The sequence below is a fragment of the Puma concolor genome, chromosome B3 (assembly GCF_028749965.1).
Source record: "Puma concolor isolate L17-30 chromosome B3, mPumCon1.1.hap2, whole genome shotgun sequence".
In the NCBI taxonomy this organism is placed as follows: domain Eukaryota; kingdom Metazoa; phylum Chordata; class Mammalia; order Carnivora; family Felidae; genus Puma; species Puma concolor.
The window spans coordinates 102576548-102595051 of record NC_141672.1 but is presented as its reverse complement, the minus strand read 5'-3'; the positions used below and the strand labels follow the sequence as shown (position 1 = coordinate 102595051).

General features: G+C 38.1%; 1 protein-coding gene across 7 annotated transcripts in view; it reads left to right on the top strand.

Annotated features, from left to right (window-relative positions):
• ALDH1A2 (aldehyde dehydrogenase 1 family member A2) overlaps positions 1 to 18504 on the top strand; it is a 130631-nt gene that overhangs the window by 32736 nt on the left and 79391 nt on the right. Inside the window, exons 1-2 of one of the 7 annotated variants that reach the window (XM_086710792.1) lie at positions 803 to 973; positions 2822 to 2949. The exons of 5 other annotated variants lie outside the window; for them this stretch is intronic. The gene's annotated coding sequence lies outside the window, so the exon portion shown is untranslated. Of the gene's footprint in view, positions 1 to 802; positions 974 to 2821; positions 2950 to 18504 lie in introns of those variants that run through there. One more of the 7 variants, XM_086710791.1, reaches the window with a different exon arrangement.

The following is an 18504-nucleotide window of genomic DNA, read 5'->3' as shown; positions in this document are numbered from 1 at the left end:
GCTGCCTCCCGGCGCCTCCGGCTTGGGCATTTCGTTCGGCATTTGTAGGCAGTGGCAGTTCTGCTGGAGAACTCAGAAACTCTCGAAATTGGTGTGCATTAACGGGCTCGCTCTCGGACTGAAAAGAAATCACTTTTTATAACGAACTCTGACATTTTGGGTTTGCCAAGCAGGATTTGTTGCTGGGCCATATAAAAAAGGATACGCATGCGCTACCTTCATTAATGGGAATTGAATTCACTTTCTACGAATTCCACATGGAAAAAAATATATTGATTAGATACACGGGGTGATTATAAAGTTATAACATGGTGGGGGGAGAAAGATGGGATTTAATGTCATGTTCCTTGGAGCTCATTTTACAGTTCTCTTGTTTTTCTATTACTTTCAATTGATTTCTACCCCAAATTGTTCCCGATAAACCAAAGCGCGTTTCCCAGACACACAATACGGTTAAAGTTGTTTTCCATCATTCTTACTACAGGATAAACTAAATTTGTTGAGAAGTGTATTGTTTAGTTCTGGCTTAATGGTTGAAAGAGAAATTTTTTAAATATCCGAATTTTGAAATTTTACTTGCATTGAGTTTTAGGATGCAAATCAAGGTGATTCGTGTTCTAAGTGCCCGATTCATGATGGATTTGATGTACCTGTTAGCTTTTTTAGATGGTGTGACAAATTTTTGAAAGCCATTTTAATGGGAGGTCGTTAGTGGTTACAGCCATTTAGGCATTGTTTGCATAACAATAGTGCCAGTGCGTGGCACATCTCTGGGTTTGGGAACGAGCAGGGAAATACACAGCATAAACGCTTTGTTTTATGAGGGTCGCTAACCTCTCCAGCCCCTCTTTAAAGATCTTAAGATTCAGGATCTCCCTGTGAGACGGGACCCTACTCTCATACTTTGGAAGGTTCGATTTTAGTCTTAGCTTTTCATTGGGATTTTCCTCACAGCCCCGGAAAGGAGTTTTAGGTATGCAGTAGGTATTTCGGAATTTAATTTGGAAGCTCTTCCAGTTCTCTTTTTTCTCCAGCTACCCCCGCTCCCTTTTTCTCTTGTTCTCCCCCAGTAGGAAAGACAACTGATTTATAGCTAAATGAAGCCTTTAATGTGGAGTCTTTTAGCTCGGAGGAGACTTTTATCCAGTATCCACTTTCCCACTTACTGCAAAGAAAAACAATCAGAAATGAAATAATGGATCGAAACTTGACTCTTTTAATTTGTGGGGAGGAGGCGCCTTATTTTTGGCTTGACAAACAACCCTCATAAACACTGAGTAATGCTAATCTAAAGGCAAGCTCTTTTCACAAAACCTTGTTAAATCAGGTATCTGTGAAGATTCCCAGCAGCTTACTCCCCACCCCCCAGCTTTTTAGTGAGACTTCTAAATTTTCTGACACAAGCCTCTTTGGTGAGCAGCTTTTTTAATGTGAAGAGCAGAATCTGCTCTTTTGGTAGCTGAGGCTAATGGTTTTTTTACCTAAAAGGAAAAATAAGATCCATGGAAAGGTTTTTAAAAACTCACTTATGATCAGAAGTGAGGGATATTATCTTGGTAATTTCAAGCAGAAGAATGAACAAGGTAGAATGACAGTTCGTCCTTTAGAACAGTAGTACCACATTCATGAGAGGGATTTTTGAAAGAGTAATGGTTAAAGAACTACTATGCTGGAGGGCTTGTTGAAGAACACATAGGAAACAAATCCCATGTTTGTGTCACAAAGCCGTGCAGGATACACAAGATGGATCCTTCATCATTTTTGTCTTGTTGAACGAATGCATCTTTAAGGGTATCACGATAAGATTTGTAAATGTGATTTGGGGACCAACATAAAGCCACTGCCTACGTGTAAATGTCAGATTATGAGAATTTCAAGTTGCATGCATTTAGAAAACTTTGCATTTATGATCTTGCATTTAAGATCTATGATCTTATGTATTTTTCATTTTTTATGAAGGGGGAAGTGGGGGAGATTATTAGAAATAAAACTTACATCTTTGTCAAAGGTCCAGTGAAAATACTCCAGAATTACAGTTCAGTCCCCATAGATACTGAAAGGGCTTAACTTGTGCTCTTGTAGTGATTTTACATTTAGTTCTTAAAATAAGCCTACCTGTCTGAAGTTCCAGTACCCGATTTAGACTAATGATCAGTGGCAATACCATCATTGGTATAGATCTAGTTTTATTTCCTTAATGCAGCAATCTAGATCCCAGGTTTTAAAAATGATTCCTTATTAAGGAATATGGGGTGTTGTTGTTGTTGTTGTTGTTGTTGTTGTTTTAAAGAAAAGACTGCATTAGTCAAGAAAGCGTTAAGTTTACCAACAAGAAGTAGCGAGGTGACCACTTTAAGGCCAAGACAGCGTATACTCTCCTGCTCGGATCCTCAGAAGACTGCTTACCAGCTATTGCAGGAATCTGATTGGTTTTAGGTGTGTTTCTATGAATTAAAACTTTTCTGAGTTGTTTCTGTTTCATCAGTCTGGTTTTTCAAACTTTGTATGGCTGAATATATTATCAGAGTTCACACGTTGTAAAATTAAGGCTAGCACTTTACCGACTGCCATTAACTGCAGGGGAAATTTCTTCCAGATTCCCAGAAGGTCTTTGGAGTCTTTCTGTCTTTATCCCACCCCTACCTTGTCTGTTGTCTCTGTCGTCTCTTCTGTCTTTACTAGTTTCTTTCTACTGCCACATCCCCATTATACACACGTGCACACACGCAGAGGCATTGTGCTGTCTCTGTGTTGAGCATTTTTTCAGTGACAGTTTATGCCTATAATTGACAGTAACATAAAGGGTTGTGTTTTCTTCCAGCATCTGATTCTGTGAGGAGCTAGAACAGAGGGAAGAAAGGAACATTAATGGAGTACTAACCTTCTAAACTACTAAACTAGAAGAGAAAAAATAAAAGACAATTGAAAATCAGAGCAAATGTGCATTGGGTAACTTCTACTTATTTATTTGTTTATTTAAAATCTTATTATTGAACATTTTCTATTTTCTGCTGTCAATTTCAATTCTGTCCAAAGGATGTTTGGGTGACCACTGAGTGTTGTTAGTATTCCTAACAACAGTGTTCCCTGTTAAGCTAATTGGGCATCTCCCTTCCAGGAGCTTAGGATCTTATTAGAAAGATTGATCGCCAAAAATTGTCAGCATGGCAGTAGTTCAGTTGATCAATGTAGTAACAAATAATGATAAAAAATACATAATGCCACTTACATTGGTTATAGGGTCTAATAGTTTACCTAGCACTTTACTGTGTACCATATCTGATCCTTGCAAAACCTTTTGAAGGAGAGCGAATAGGAAGAAGTAGAAATACTTGATAAGAAAGACCTTGGCCTTGACTTTTAAAAAACTGATGGATCTTTCCTGACCATAATACACTTTGCTTTTCCTAACAGTAACATACTTTTTTTTTTTTTTTTTTGAGAGAGAGAGAGAGAGTTTACATCTTTATTTTTTTGTGTGTTCTTTCTGTTGCAAACATGGGGAGAATATGTGCTGGTCTACTCTTCTTAGGAAGAAGCTACATCATGTGGCTTTTGATTCCCTGACTTTAAATTAACTACTTTTTATGTTCTACTTTTTTTTTAAATCAGATTCTTGCCTATTTCAGAGAGTGTTTTTTTTTTTTTTTTTTTTTTTTTTTTTAATGAGAGAGAGCACGCAAGCACTCAAGCGGGGCAGGGGCAGAGAGAAACTGGGAGACAGAATCTGAAGCAGGCTCCAGGCTCTGAGCTGACAGCTCAGATTTGAGGCTCGAACCTATGAACTGTGAGATCGTGACCTGAGCCATTGGATGCTTGACAACTGAGCCACCCAGGTGCCTTGCAGAGATTATTTCTTAAAACATGGTGTGGGTCTAATTGTTTCCAAATCTCTAATCAAGATTGTTTTTATCATAAATTATGAATAACACCTCATGTTTATAGGAACCTCAGATTTGCAAAAGAACTGTATTGCTAAACAACTTTATTGTAGGGCTTGAAATAGATAATTCTCTTGGAGTCCTGCCCTGATGCCTTCTGTACAGGATTCTGCTACCATATGGAATCATCATTTGCTGAGGCAATTCTGTCATCTATTTCTATCAAATGAGGAATAATAGATTTTCTATTTGAGGGTAGAAGATACTCTGAGAAGCCTGTTCTGTGTGTGAGGTCTGATTTCCTTGCAGCAAGGCTTAAGAGAAGCCAGGCATGCATAATATAAGTTCTCTGTTGCATTACACAAGCACAGTGATCAAATACATCTCAAATATGAGCAGACCAAAAACATGTCAAATACCAACATATGCACTTCTGTCTCTAGTCTTTCGCAGTCGGATAATGAAATAGAAATACTGGTGTATATTTTTGTCTGCTTTAATTAGCTCAGTGACAGCTTGTGGTAGTCAACAAACTACAGACTATCTGCGTGATGTTGTAAATAAAACTTTATTGGAACACAGACACACCCATTCAGTTATATATTGTCTGGAGCTACTTTTAGACTGCAATGCTAGAGTCTAGCAGTTGCAACAGAGACTATATGGCCTATATTTTAGAAAAAGTTTGTAAGTTCTTGATTTGGAAAAAGAAAGGCTCTGAGTTAAAGTAGGTCTTTGTTCAAACCTTGGTCATATATGAACTTACTAGGGGTTGTTGTGAGGGCTAAATGAAAAGCTGTGTGAAAGTACATATAATGATAGTTAGCCAAGGGCTAATTCCATTTCATTTTTACATTTGTAGTTACGAATTAATGCAGGCCCATTTTAAGAAAGATCAGAATTGTATGGTCAGTAAGGTTTTTACAAGACAGGCCATTGTTTACTATTTTAATTAGCCATGAGAGTTTAATATTCTGGGTAGCTGTGGGTCTCTTATATGTTTTCCCTACATTTCCATCAAATGAGATCCCTTGGCGGTTTCTCTACTAAGGTCTTCTCTTTACTAAAAAGTCACTAAATCAAACAATTTCCCAGCCGGTTTTTAAAGAATCAAATTAGATATCTGACACTGTGGCGAAATCTGGCATTAATATGCCTCAGTACACCCAGGTGGCTTGCCCTAATTGTCAGATGGCAGACAACTGTTTCTGTCATTTTAAGTAGTTTGGGCAAAGGTGTTGCCAAGTCTTTGGCACATAAATCTGGGAGGTATGGCAGCATTTGAGTACATTCTCAGATAGTATATATACCTTTTAGAAATGGGAAGGTATCTTAGTTCCTATAATTTAAAGCTAAAGAGACTTTTCATTGGTTCTGACTGACCAGTTTGGCAAGCTTCCAGAAAGTAAAATGCAGTGACTATTTTGAAAGCCCTTCTACCATTTCATTAATTTCTTTATTTGCTGCAACAAATCATTTCAAAACCAGTCATTTCCCCTCAAACACCAAATCTGATGCATATAGAAGTGATTGCCATAATGTCACTTTGGATAATTTTTAAAAAAATTTTTTTTAACGTTTATTTATTTTTGAGACAGAGAGACAGAGCATGAACGGTGGAGGGTCAGAGAGAGGGAGACAGAGAATCTGAAACAGGCTCTAGGCTCCGAGCTGTCAGCACAGAGCCCGACGCGGGGCTCGAACTCACGGACCGCGAGATCATGACCTGAGCCGAAGTCGGCCGCTTAACCGACTGAGCCACCCAGGCGCCCCGACTTTGGATAATTTTTAATTGCTTTTTCAAATCTATCTTTGAGCTCCATTCCATTTTACCTTTCAGATATATGAGATTATCCAAATTAGGGATTTCTTACCTCTGGCATTTCTCCATTGCTTGTTTGTTGGCCTTTAAGATGAAGCTATGTTTGGGGCACCTGAGTGACCCAGTGGGTTAAGTGTCCATCTTCAGCTCTGGTCATGATCTCATGGTTCGTGGGTTTGAGCCCTGAGTCAGGCTCTGTGCTGACAGCTCAGAGCCTGGAGTCTGCTTCAGACTCTGTGTCCCCCTCTTTCTCTGCCCCCCCCCATGCGCGCACGTGCGCGCACTCCCTCTCTCTCTCAAAATAAACATTAAAAAAAATTAAAGGGGCACCTGGGTGGCTCAGTTGAGTAGGGGTCTGACTTCAGCTCAAGTCATGATCTCATAGTTTGTGAATTCAAGCCCCACGTCAGGCTCTGTGCTGACAGCTCAGAACCTGGAGCCTGCTTCAGATTCTGTGTCTCCCTTTCTCTCTGCCCCTCCCCTACTTGCACTCTGTCTCTGTCTCTCTCTCAAAAATAAACATTAAAAAAAATAAAAAAGATGAAGCCAGGTTTACATTGTTTCCCTTCAAAATCTTAACTCTCAGTGAGTTTATTTACAGCACAGCTCTGTTGTGTCACATGATTTGGAAATACTTCCAGCCTTTGAAAATTCCAGTTGGAATAATAATTGGGTGCTTCACCACCTAGACTTTTGCTAGGCTCTCAACAAAATTTCCCTGGGGCTAAACACGGGGGGTTATTGACCTCTGTAGAATGTGGTTAAAAATTAGAATGTCTGTGAGTGAACATTTTAATTTTTATTGTAGAAAGAACCTTTCTTCTCACTTCAGCTCAGCCCTGGTACCTCCAGAAGCAGTTATCTGCTCTGTTTCCTTTCCTCGTCACAATCTGACCTTTGGAGAGCCGGAGTCACAGTTGCTTTACTCCTAGATCTCTGGAAAGATGAAACCTCTTGTCCAGTTAAAAACTAGACATACCTGTCTCTTATTTACAAAGAATTTAGGATATCATGAGTACCCAAACACTTTCCAATCTTCATTGATTATAAAATATAAGGAGGAAATTTCCAAATAATTAAAGATTATATTTTTATACATTTTCTTGTACATACTTTTCATTCCTCTAGCCTATGTCTTCTGATTTCAAGTCCACTGACTCTTAGGGATTGTTTTTTTGCCCCAGGTCATTTTTAGGGACTTCTTAAACTTAGTCAAACAAAAAGTGGTATAAGTGGGTGGCTCTTCCCACACATATGATGGAACCTACCTCCGGGTAAGTGGATCTTGCAAAATATTGTGGTTTTAAGCAAACCTAGTAACAGGCAGATGTAACCTGGTTCCCTCTTTCCCCAGTGCCCACAAACAATACACACACCAGATCTCTGGGCTGATGTGTGTGTATTGATGGAGTGTTGAGGGTGGGAAGGGAAAGGGGAAATAAGAACTTGCCTGATAAGATAAAATTAGGAAATATCTATAGAAATATACAGAGGATAACTTAAAGTCTTACTTCCCTAGGTGTAGAAATTGACTTTTACACTGAATCCTTTTTTGGGAGGTCAGGAATAAGTATGACTGGTTAAATTCCCTAGCAAAACCTGAAACTAGTGACTTGCAGTGCTCATCTATATTTTACAGTCTGATCCCCAACATACCAATGTAACTTGATTTTCACAGGGAAGGGTATCTAACTCTATTATTTTGAGGTCATTTTTAACTATAGCCAGAGCTACCCTTTTGCTTGTCTGAATTTATTAATTTGTTTATTCATTTGACATTTATTTAGGACTGCTTGTGTACAAAGCATTGTTAGTCACTGTCTGGCATGAAACACCACATAGATTGTGGGGCCTGCCCTGAAGAGGCTGGAGAGGATTCCCACTTGGATATGGGGTGAGAACATACACACATGGTGCATAATAGAAGGTGCAAATGCTTGAGATGAATGTCCTGAAGGCACCATGAGTATTCAGAAGGTAAAGAGATGTTTCAGGTTCTGCAGACCAATAGCGCTGTTTTGTAGGACATACTTGACAGACAATGAAATGTTTCAGCCTGTAGAAGATTACAGACAATAATATCACAAACATGTATAACTATACCCAGATTTGTTAGCTCTTAACATTTGGCAGTATTTGCTTCTGTTCTTTTTTAAAGAAATACTGCATTGAAACTCCACCTGTGGCTTTCCTCCATTCCCTTCTTTACTTCCCCCTTCCTTCCTCAGAGGCATGTATCTTCCTCATAGGTGTTCATAGGTGTTCGTATCTATGCACCTGCATGTACTCATAAACAATATGTACTGTTGTTTCGCATGCTAAATTTTTTTACACAAAGGGTACTGTGCTGCAGTTTGCTTTGTTTTCATAGCATGCTATTTTCAAGATTCCTCCATGTTACTGGATGTACTTGCAATGCTTACATTGTCGTTCGTTCATTGTCAGAGTATTCCATTCCTTGAATATATTACAATTTTTCATTCATTCTTCTAATTGACATTTAAGAGACTTCCAGCATTTTGCTATTATAGTGATGTTGCACTAAATGTTCCTAAGCATATCTCCTTACTTGCCTGGGTGAGAGACTTTTCCAGGATGTATGCTTAGAAGTGATATTATTGCTGGCTTAAGGGGTATGTGGATCTGCATCTTAATTAGGGATTGCCAAATTTCTGTCCAGCAGTTACACTAGTTGCCACTACCCCCAGCAGGTATCAAAGTACCTGCTACTCTCTATCGTCACCTCACTTCCATTCAGAAATACGGAGTTCTCATACTTCTGAAATTTTGCCAGTCTGTGTGAAATGGTATCTCATTGCTATTTGAATTTGCATTGCAATGATTTCTTGTGAGGTTGAGTATCTTTTCATATGTGTATTGGCCATTTGGCTGTCCTCCTTTGTGAGTTGGCTAGTATATCATTTGCTCATTTCTGTTTGCATATGTATGTTTTTTTTAATGATTTGTAGCCTTTTATTATGTACTTGGGATTATAATTCTTTGACAGTTATATACAGTGTGAAAAATTTCTGCCCCCTTGTGCTTTTTCTTTCTCTTTTTTAGTGTAATTGTCATGTAGTTTTAAATGCAAATAGGAATATTTCTTTTTTTTTTTTTTTAGTTTATGTCTTTAACTTGAGAGAGAGAGCGCACACCTACACACACACACACACACACACACACACACACACACACACACGGGAGGGGCAGAGAGAGAGAGAGAGAGAGAGAGAATCCCAAGCAGGCTCTGCACTGTTAGTGCAGCCCCAACAGGAGGCTCGAACTCACGAACTGTGAGATCATGACCTGAGCCGAAGTCGGACACATAACCGACTGAGGCACCCAGGAACTCTGAGGAATATTTGTATCTTTTCTTTATGGTTAGTGCTTTTGGTGTCTTTTTTAAAGAAATCCATTCTTATTCCAAGTTTTTCAAGGTATTCTTTTACATAGTCTTCTGAAGTTTACTTTTATTATTAAAAAATTTACCTTTCTCATTTGTGCATTAATCTACCTGTAATTAATCCCATTTGTATTTGTTTACGTATAAGGACACAGGTAAATCTTAAGGACAAATGATGTAACATATAAGAAAAGCAAATGATATTAATGTGTAAATAATTTTTCAGAATTATATTCTGTGCAATTCTGGAATAATATTAGGAGGTTCAGAATGTGTGGTTTTTCTCTAAGTCTGATCTTCTCTGTAATGGGAAAATATCAGAAATTAGTCCTACTTTGGTGGATGATTTTAGTACTTTTTGGTTTCCCTAAACTAACAACAGTAGGGCATTCTGTAAACCTACCTTTAAGGAGTCATTGTATAAAATGAGATATGATCATTGTAAGTTTTCCATGTCAAGAGTTACTTCCCTACCTTTCTTATACTCCCTAGAACAGAAGAAGTGCTCAAATGTTGGTTATTGTTGTTCCCCTCCCCTCACACACACACTTACACACACACCACTCATTTTTTAAAGGGGCATTACCAGGTTCACTGTGTGCTATTTGTTTATAGGACTGGAGAAAACTGGAGGGATGACAGCTAACATAATGTGAGAAAGAATTTCTGATGGACCTTTCCCTTGAATGACTAATTCCATACTGTGCTTCATTGTGTTAGCTTAGAGAATTTCAGTCATTCCTTAGCACCAGGCTTGAAAATAACATTGCTTTATATTTCGTTAATGTTTTAACTCATTGTGTTTTAAACTCAAAGCTGGTGTTACACATTCACTTTTGTGTTTGGATTTCTAAGTTATTGATCTCTAACTCTAAAGAAGCTACCTGAGGAGGAATGAAATTCTCCAATCTTAAAACTGGAGCTAGCCCTCTTGTGCCTATTGCTTACATAGTACCTGACATTGTCGGTCCCACACTTATTTTGAGGGGATGAGCCTACATTCTCTGAATGCCCATATTACTTGTTTACACTACTCCTGAATGGTACAGTTTTAGCCTTGTATGCTTATATTTTTTGGTGTAACTCCCTGTTCCTACACTGTATTAGATTATAAACTCTTATTCATCTTAGTATTTCTGAAGCATCTAGCTCAGTGCCTTATAGTGAAATGCTTAGGAAATGTTTGTTGAATGAATACTTGTTAGATTTTATTATCATTACTGGCTACTGATAGTTCCTTTTATTATTAATACTATAATTTCCAGCGTGCTTTTCCCATATGATTACATTTAATAATTGCAACAACCTATGATACCGATACTATATTAATATTCCCGCTATGTAAGTGAGAAAGTCAAGCATATTAAAGTTAAACAAACTTTTCAGGCTCAAGAGTTAGTAGGTTTCAATTCCAAGACTTGGTTCTCTTCCTTCTCTGCTCGTAACAACAGTAACAAGCTTAAGAACCACGACGACAAAGACAGTAAAATTTGAACTCAGCCTAATGCTCTGCTGAGTGTTGTATAGGATAATCCCAAGCCCAGTTCTATGACTGTGGATCCCCAACTTAGTCACAGTAGGTATGGGAGCTACCATTAGTAACAATTTCAACTTGACATAAAAGTGAAAGTGTTCATTAAAAAAAGGAAAAACAGAGAATTGACATAATCAATACTTAGGTGTGATTCTTCAGGCTGTGGTAAAGAACTGCGTTTTTGGATTCCCACTGGTTGGGCAGTTATATACTGCCCTTAATAACACCTGCTTGTTTGTATTTTTTTTTTTCAGTTCAAAAAGTGCTTTTATTTGTTATGGTTCTTCAGATTTACTTGGCAGTGAGTATGATGAGACTGTTGAAAACGAATATATTTCATATTCTTTCTAATGCTTCCTCTTTATTTTATTTTTTTAATGTTTATTTATTTTTTTGAGAGAGAGCGGTATGCAAGTGGGGGAGGGGCAGACAGAGACAGAGATACAGAATTTGAAGCCAGGCTCCAGGTTCTGAGCTGTCAGCACAGAGCCCGACGTGGGGCTCAAACGCATGAACCGTGAGATCATGACCTGAGCCGAAGTTGGATGCTTATCCGACTAAGCCACTCAGGCGCTCCAAATGCTTTCTGTCTTTCCATGGGCCATCATTTTGTGTAACTTGACTATAACCTATGTGGTAGAGACACTTGCCAGAACGACTTAGGTGGATGTGTTCCACCTTGCCTTTTATGGGCAGTCATTTCCACTTAAAGCTTCCAACTGGAATCTTACTCCGATTAGATTTGTCAATTGTATGTAGCCTCAGCGGGATGCAGAATAGAGAAATAGACAGTAGACCCCAGAAATTCATGCAGTGTTTATACTGTAACAGAACTTCAGTGCCCAGAGGGTGGTGGTTGGAATGCACGATTAATGTTTTATCGTAAATGGCTCAAAAATCCCATCTAAAGAATCTCCTGACAAGTTGTCTCCTTTAAGCCAAACCCAGTAGTCTTCCGATTTCTCTGTCTTCACTTTTAGAGAGAACGCATTTCCCTTTCTCCCCTACTTCTCAGAGTTACCCCTTCTCACCTTTTCCATCTTTTTCTCTTTTCTTCGGCTTCTCTTCTGCCTCCCTAAGTATTTCTGTCAGGCAAGCCTTTGATGACCCTCATTCCTTGGTCAGATTCATTTACCTGTTTTCGTAAAATGTCTAGTTATGCCTGGGAACCTTTGTAGTCAGCTCTTCCAGCTGTTGGCCCGAATGGTCCTCGGGGACACCAGAAGCAATGAACCTGGAATAACCACATTTGACTTCTGTGAGCCCTCCTGAGAATTTAGTAATTACTTAATGGATTGAATTGGTGACACACACTATTCCAGATAACAGCCTGGGTTGCATTAAATTAACCTCCACAAATGGGTATTTATTGGTGTACTCTTAAAAGACTACATGTGTTGACCGTAATTGCTCTTCTGTGTTCCTCCGTGCCGATAGGTATTTGTACTGAGTGAAAAATTTCTCAGATTAGAGCCTGGGTGGTAGTTGGAGCCATTTAGTGATGTGTGTCCTTGTGTTCAGCACATTGAGCATAAATCCTGTCTTGTAAACAGCAGGGAGACTAATGAGGTTTGCCCACATTCTGGTATCGTTACCAGGAATTCCAACAGAGAAAAAGAGAAGGCTTGGAAAAGAAGTACACTAAACAGTGATTTTTGGAACTCTTGATGATCTGACTTAAGGAGAGAGATTACTGCTCAACACTTAGTATAGACGTGTACGTACAAACACGGGTACATAAACTACATTTAGCTAAAAAATAAACCAAACATTCTGCTTTGAATGAACACTTGCAGAGTCACCAACTTCGTTCTCCAGTGAGCTAATGAGGGGCTTATTTATGAGTGTCTCTAATTGTGAGTGGTGTAAAGGGGGCGGCTATTGAGATAATGCAGCTGTTAAAGTGATAGCGCACTGCTTTCTCAGCGTTCTTCATCACTTCAGCCAACTAAAGTTTTATACTAATTTTAGTCTTACCATTCTTGGAATGACTGTGTAATTATTTTTACAATAACAAATAGTAACTTGTTGCAAGAAGTCTTTCAAATGTGGTTTTTTAAGGCTTGTTTCAGATCTTCATTTTTATCATTACTGTTAAATAACTTGTGTGTTTGACAATGCCAAAGTAAGGGATCCAGTTTTTGCTTGATGTGTAGACTAGTTTCCTTCCTGGATTTGAATCTTCATAAAAGCCGGTTATCATGGTGGTCTTGACACAAAGTGTGGTCCACATATTTTTGTGTTTGAGTGAATTAATAAGTGAATGAGCACTAGAAAATAAAATTGTGATTTCATTTGAATGGTAACTAATAGACAAAATACCACAGCTAGAAAGTGAATTCCAGATAAAGTGTTTTGAAATGAATAACTTTCTAGTGAGAGCAACATACATATATATACACGCGCGCGCGCGCGCGCGCGCGCACACACACACACACACACACACACACACACACACACTTGAGGTTGAAAAACTTCCCTCCTTCAGTCCCACTCACCTACCCCTTTCTTTGAAACAGAAGATCTTTAGGGTACATTGTGGAGTAATGAACAAGGAAGCAGAAGGAGCCCAATTCTGCCACTAATGTATGCTTTTTAACAGTTCCTTGTATACGTAGGCACATGATAAAGATTCATGGAATTAACAAATAACAGATTACTGGATAGCTTATTGAGTACTCTCTTCTATATTAGGCTCTGGGAATAGGAAAATGCTTTGTGATACTGGGTTAGTTACTTAAATTCCTTGGACATCAGTTTTATTACTTATAAAATCATAGGGTAGAATGAGATGTATATTATTAATCCACCTACTTATGAAAAGAACTGGAGGAAAAGAGCTGTAAGAGTTCCTTACCCCACCCTGACCCTTCAGAATTCTTTCATTTCCTGGGCCCAAACCTGGGATTATGAGGATCAGAAGGAAAATACTGAACTTGTTTGTACATCTATTTGCAAACCCCTATTCTTGGACCCCAAATTTTCACTCGAAGCAATGTTTAAAATATTTTCCCAAGGATTTCCTTATAATTACCAGAAAGCAGTCCACAGAAATCTGTTCATGATTCTTCATATATGAATGATTTCGCAGTGTCATAAAGAGCCACCGGAAATTAAAAAAAACATTGTGTTCGTTAAAGACTTAGAGTACTAGAAATCAGACCAGTGACTCCCAAGAGAATTCCTTCTTCAAATCTTAGAGAAGATTGATTTTAATACTAGGTAATAGTGGTAGAAAGAAAAGGTTTGTTGGCATTTCCTCCCAGCCATCTCAGCAGCTCTTCTGTCAGGCTGAGCTCTCGAAAACCATGGTGGGTCGAGTAAAGTCTGTGGCGAGGGAGCTTGTCAGAAGCCTATGGCTTTTCACTTGAGTCTAATAGAGACTTAGCACTTTGCAGGTCAGTGCCACTGCTATTTGTCTCTGACCTAAGAGATCTGGAGTTCTTCACATCAAAACCACATCTTGCTGAGCAGAGATCAAACGTAGGAAGGTAAGGATTCTGCCAGTGATTTATCATGCCAGGGAGAGCGATCAGGCCATATGGGGCCACTGCAAATGAAGTTGACATTCTGGCAGTTTCTCATACAAGGTCCCACATGTAGTTATGGCTAGTTTTTCTTGGAGAGGAATTCTGGGTCAAGTGGCGGCTTTTGGTGGCATTTCTTAGCAATTTCAAGTGTTAGCAATACTTACCTCCAACGCGAGCTTATTTCAAAATTAAGTCCTAGCAAGATTTTTCTGATATCTTGTTTAAGTGGCAAATAGGGATTTCTTGATTAGATATTTGAAGGTTAATTTGAGCTTTTCATTTGACATCTCCTTTCCTTTTTTCCTTTGTCAAGAAGGTGCCTATTTTAAAAAGAAAGACAAAAAGGAAAGAAAAATTAAGGCGATTTGAGGTCTGCAAAAAAAAAATCTGTCTTCCTAAATATTAGATGTGGCTTTAGGGTAATGAAATTGACTCTATAAGCTATGCACAGTTAGGTTTATTAGTTCATTATCACATTTTATTAACTCGGGTTTTAGGAATTAATTACTGTAAATATTACAATTAAATTCCTGGGGTAGAGGAAGGTGTCACACAGATCTTTTCGCATATTTGTAAGGGTGGAGAGCAATAAGGAAGAATTTAATCATATACAACATAGATATAATTATATTTGAGAGTATTTGCTAAGATTTGAGTCAAGGGCAATAACTATAATTTTAATTGAAAGAAAAAATTCAGTAATTGCTCTCTTCTTTTAACTGCATCAACAGATACACGAAAATGATTGTGCTATATAAAATTCAGCTTGCTTTTTGTTTACTGTCACAAGCAAATGTTTAGTGGAGAAATCACTCATTTATTGTTTCAAAGGCCTCTTCAACTTTAGGATGGGCGCTGGGGTGTTTCAGCCTCTCTCTGCATAGGATGTTTGCTTTGTAACATAAATGAAAGATGACATTGGCATTTATATGTAGTAGTTCATGACATTAAGTTCTAATTCAGCTAAAGATACCAGTTGTCCCTTTTGTGGTTCACTTTTTCACAATGAGAAAATTACCATAAATGAATGGCCTTTGGTGGTTAGAACTCAGTCCCATCCTGTAGTCACAATTCACTTGATTTCCCAAGGTGTCCGTTTATTTGTTCATATACTGGGGAGTATTATTCTGACTGATGAAGTTGAGCTCTGCAAGAAGCGAGTTTAAGTATAATAATAAAGTAATGAAATGGAGTTTCTCCTAGTTTCCACTTGGCATTTGTGGAGCTTGTACAGTTTCCATGAAAACCTGGTAGGGTTGCCAGATAAAAGATACAGCGTCTAGTTAAATTTGAATTTTAGGTAAATAACAAATACTTTTTAAATATAAGAATGCACCATGATTTCCCTGTGATTTGGGGACATACTTATACTGAAATTTAATTGGTTTTTCTGAAATTGATATTTTACTGGGCATCCTGTATTTCATTTGCTAAAACTGTCAACCCTAAACTGTTATTATACATATGGTTTGTGATTTTTATTGGCGACCAGCAATGAACATCATTTTAATGTAAAATTAATTGGCATTAAAAATCAAAGACTCAAGGAATCTTTAAAAATTGTTGCACTAATGAAGAGTGTAGTAGAAAACCTTTTTTAAAAACCGTAACGATACTAGTGAATAAATAGGGCCGCTAGGCTCATTGTAAAGACAGCTTAATCTCCTAAATGAATTGCTCCAACCTTTTAATTCAAAATCATACAAACAAAAACATTGAGATAAGCTGGGTGCTTTTTCAAATGGGGACCCCTGTGGCTTTGAAAATAAACACTTCAGCCTCCTCCCCCCCCAACACCTACACTCATAGTCACTAGCCTTTCTGATGTCTGCCATTTGCAAATGAACAGGCTGATTTCTGAGAAAGACAGAAGACTAATTAAACCTAGAGAAGATAGGCAAAGGAACATTTGTTTCCAAGCACAAGACAAAAGAAATCATGTTACATTCCTGCTTTCTCAAGACTGACAGGACGGCATGAAAGCCCTTTGCTGAGTTTCCTCTTCTGAAAGAACATTCCCACACCACCGCTCAGACCCTCTCCCGCCCGAGAAACCCTGGGATGTGTGAACCAGCCTGCACTGACCTGTCTTTATGGTAGTCAGAAGAGAGTAGCAATCAGAAATTACAGGAGACCAGTTAATATGTCGGATGGCCTTCACCATCGTTACCTTCTTCCACCTATCCTTTCGCCCTGTTTGTCTCTGATGGTTTCTCGAAGAGATCTTAGTTACTAGCAATGGAGAGAAGAGTAAATGAATGAGTAAACACAGAACAATCAGTGACTAGCTTTTTAAGAGCACTAATAAATTGTCTTGAATTGGTTGTTTACATTGAGAATCTGAATCAGTTAGAAGTTCTGAGTACACACTATTCCAGACTTTTCAGTAATCTAGTTAATTCTTACATCCACTGGATGAGGAGGTTTTATTTTATTTTATTTTATTTTATTTTTTATTTTATTTTATTTTAATTTTTTGAGTAGGCTCCATGCCTAATGTGGAATTTGAACTCACAACCCAGAGATCAAGAGTAGCATGCTCTACCCACTGAACCAGCCAGGTATCCCAAGGTGGTTTTATTATCTTATTTTACAGATGAGAAAATTGAGCCACAGAAAATTTAAATGCCATACCCAAGTCACGCCATCTAGGAATCTTTATACACATAGGAATTATACCCATTATGAAATGGCAGGAGAGAAATGAGGAGGCAGAACGTGATTTTAGGATACCTTTGCCCATTTTTGTGATGAAGGAAGACTAAAAAGGACCTTCATGAGATTCAACCTGGGTGCTAGTCAAACCAGTCATATGATAACAGTTTGTTATCTGCCACAATTTAGTCTGTGGTAGAAATATCCTGCCCTTGGAATATGACCCTTGGAATCCTGAGTCAAATGGAACACTATGCCTTCCCTAATCTGTATCACAGGTAACCCCAGAGCTCTTTAATCTGAATGATCCAATCAGCCTCCTTTGGAGAAAGAGGCCAGCCTCCTTCCCCACCTCTTCCCTCACGTTCCAGTTCATTCAGATCTAGCCTTGTTCCTGGAAGGCTGCCCCAAACTGAACTGTCCTCTGGGGAACATGACTAATGAATGACCTTTTGTCTCTGGGCTCTCATCAGTGTCCTTTCACTTTCAGAAACAGACCTTGAGATTAGATGGATATTTGAAAAGCTGGGTGGATCTCTTTTACCTCACTGCTCATGTTATAATTTATTTGTTTCCAGGATTAACACAATTCATGTAATTATGCACATTAGTGTAATGTGTTGGGCATACAACCTTCATTTTAAAATACTCTGGCACAATCGCTTTAGATTAATATTTTAAAGCGGTTTTAAAATGTTGCCTCTCATTTCTCATTTCTTTTGACCTTGTGCTGTCTGCATACTTTGAAAGTCAAGATTGCAGTCTCTCCTAGTGAAGACTTTTCCTTTTTCCTGCCTTTCAGCCTGGGACTCAGGGTAAGTGGGGTTCAGAGATTACAAATTGGGTCAGTTATTAAAAAACAGTTAATTACTTTAAAATTAGAACTGGTAAGTTAGTCCTTGTCAAAGCTTTATGAAACCTTGCTTTTGCCTGTAAGAGATTACACCTACTGAACCAAGGCCATGTCTCTATAATATCAAAACACTGACTTTAAAGTGCAAAATGCAATCAGTCATCTAGGTGTTTTCCTATACAATGCCATTTGGGTGTTTTTTTCACTTTTTAGCCAGATGTTTTGGCGTGAAGCAGAGCAAAAAATGGAAGTCAACAGAACCACTTTTGCTCTACCTACCTAAATGTTTCAACAGGATGGTTCTGAATATTTGCTTCATTATTTTACTTTATATAGGTAGCCTCTTAATTAGAAGTAAAAGAAGATGGGGATGTTTTTCATTGAAGTTAAAAATAACCTTTTTACCTTTGATTATAATGTTCAAAAGCCTACTAGCTTTGTAGAGTAGCATACTGAAGTGGTCATCAGTACAGTTTTTCATTACAATAGAAATTTAATTTTGTACAGTTAAATGATCATGCTGTGTGTTCTTTGTTGTCCACAAATCTCTTTAAAGTACAGTATATCCGTAGAAACAATGGAATAGTCATGTAAAAGGAGATAACCAACATATGACAAGTCCTTAAACTATTTATGCTGCTCAATTAAAAGTAATTGAACTTTTTTCTATAGATACATCATTCCGGTTATTGATTTGTTATCTGGTACTCTCCTTTGATGAACCAAAAGCAGTTTAGTGGCAAGCCGAGTAAAATTCAACTCTCCAAGGCACCATCTACTGCAGGGTTTAAATACAAATCATTTGAAGCATTTACTATTAAAAAAA